The sequence below is a fragment of the Miniopterus schreibersii genome (genome assembly GCF_964146895.1).
Source record: "Miniopterus schreibersii genome assembly, chromosome: 6".
Lineage (NCBI taxonomy): Eukaryota > Metazoa > Chordata > Mammalia > Chiroptera > Miniopteridae > Miniopterus > Miniopterus schreibersii.
The window spans coordinates 68,219,296-68,222,116 of record NC_138107.1 but is presented as its reverse complement, the minus strand read 5'-3'; positions in this window follow the sequence as shown (position 1 = coordinate 68,222,116).

Genomic DNA, 2,821 nt, shown 5'->3' with positions numbered 1-2,821 from the left:
AAGGAGTGATGTTTTTAGGTTAGTTTGAATGATATTGGGCCTGGAGTCAGGAAAATAGACTCTCTATAAACATTCCCAGCCTATGATTCAGGGACAGTCAAACTACTCAATGATGGGATCATCTACAAACCACTTGTTATATGAGACTCTCAGGAACAGGCTAAGCAAAAACCTTAAAGAAAATTGCAGGGTACAGTCCAGGACTGCTAGAAGCTGGAGTCTTTTATCCAATTTTACCTGTTGTTCTTGCTATTTTACAAGTTGTTATATGGTAGACTCTCTTTGGGGAAAAAATAATGTTCGGTATCAACTATTGAGAAAATAAAATGCTCCATAAAATCTGTATGATGGCATCTGTATTTCTTTAGGGATCTGAACATTCTAAGCTTTTAGGCTTTTCTGTGATTTTCTAACATTAACTTTTCCCCTTTAAGGCTTTTTTTTCATGAAGATCTAGACTTCGTTTTTTTTCTGTGACAGGTTATAAGTTTTATATTTGTCTGTCTGCCAAACTACTATTGATTCCCACATTTCCAATTTTACTCATGAATGTTATTATCTTTAGCCTTCTTCTTGACTGATTTTCTGCGTATCAGATTGTTGTTGAATTTTTGTTTCCCTTTTCTTAGGGAACAAACCTAGATTAAGTTTTTTTCTTCTTTCATTCAAAAAGACTTGGCAAGGTTTTCAGCACAGCAATTGTAATCAGAAGATTTGAACTGTGTATTTCTTTTATTATTAGCTAATATTTTAATTTCTTACTTCAACTATTTCAATCACTTTGTAAACTTTGTTCCAATCACAATGCCACTGAATTTTAAAGTATAGAAGTGACTATATTTATTCATCATTGTTCTCATAAGGCCCCATTACTTCCTCTATGTTATCTCTTACCAGCACTGCTGTGATTATGTTTCACTTGATCTCTCAACTGTTCTGCGAACACTTTGAGGGTAGACATAAGAGTCCAACTTATTCACTGTGGAATACTGAGCTTCTCTCATAGTTCCTAATATATACTAGTGGCACATGCTCAAAAAATACAGTATGCCTTAAAGGAATTGATAAATGATTGAATGAACAAATAAATGATTGCAATGCTTGACATAAAATGTAATCTCAATAATTTCTTTAGCAAATGAATATAGAATGGTGTTTTTATATATAGAACCCATATTTAATTACCAGTGTATAATATAAATATTGTGAGTGATAATACAGGAATAGCAGTGAGGTACCCCATCAAGATTTTGGAAATAAGAGGAAAAAATGCCATTTGAGAATAACTATGGAGCAATATATAACTGATTCAAGCAAAGTAATAGAAGTTAACTAAAAAGATAATCCCAAAGTTGGCCAGTTTGACAGTCACCTTATTGAAGGTTTTACTACACACACACAAAAAGGGCATTCACTAGAGGTGAGGATTGTTAGGACTGTAATCATAGGAAAAGAGGTGTCTCAGAGATAAATACTGGGAGTGTTCACCTAGGTATTATTTAAGAAGGGAGTGATGACCCAAAGATTTGACTTGTCTAATCCTAGTAACAGGTATATCCCTATCCTGAAGATGGGTATTTCAGCCTCTCCTTGTCAGATGCCATTAAACGTCACATTACATAACTACCTCTCCTGCCCAGTCAAGTAGGTTTCTGAGTATCTGGTCGCATACTAGGATATGGTGTTCAGAGAGCCCAAGACAGGTACGGGGCTTGAGCTGCAGTTTTTTTTTTAAATTAAATGAGTCATTTGAGAGACAACATGCAAGGGTAAAGTTGAAAGAAATGTCCAATCAGACATCTGACTAAACTATCAATACAAAGGGATTCAGTAGACAGAGGGAATTAGAGAAGAGGCCTGGGATGGAAACAGTAGAGGCAGATGAGAGGAAACAGTTTCAAAGAGGAATTCAGTTTGAGAGCTGAAGGCAGAGTACCTGGAGAGACGCCCTTAGCTGGAGTGTATCCACGCTCCATAGGACATCTGCAGCCCTCTGGGTTATTGGCCTGCTGAACATTCTTCACCAAACTCAAGTCTTGGTCATCTTTTCACCATAAAAGTATGGAATCTAGTTGTTGAAGTTGATAGTGAAAGTTGTGTTGTTAGTATGCCAAATATTTATTGAATATTGACTCTGTGATCAACTTTCTCAACACTCTATTTAAATCATCTCTGATTCTCTCCTCCCTCCTTCACCTTACAATGTCAGCAGTCTGCCTGAAACACAGAAAGTGTTGATTGAAGCAAATATAAATACATGTTGAGGGACTGATGGCTACACACCTTGTTGTTCTGTTTCTATTCCTGCACTAGTTTCTCCTCCCATTAAAACATTTGCTCGGTGCTGGCTGCACAGGGCACCATGCTTGCACATAGGAGGCACTGAAAAAAAAAAAAAAGGTTGTATATATGGTAATGCCTCTACTCCCATTTTAAATTTCTAACAGAAAGGGCTGACATTAGGAATGCAGTAAAAGAGCCAGAATTTACCTTGCTGAAAAGGGTAGATTGGAAAAAAGAGTAAATTCAATTGCTATACCTTTATACTTTCCCAGCCTGGACCTGATGACCTGGGAATAAGCCAATGTGAAGTACACTCAGGATCAGGAGTATTGTCGGCCAGTATAGGAGATATTTCTTAAACTTTGGTTAAGTGATACAGCCTTATAGGTCCAGTTGATAAATGAGTTCAGGTGCAAGTGGGAATTTTCCTCTTTGGTTTTTCTCACCTTGGAAAATGGAAGCTAAAAATACACTAAATTGCAGTGTTCAAAGAGTAACTGTGTTTTGGTTCTAAATTAGGAAGATTCAAACATAACTT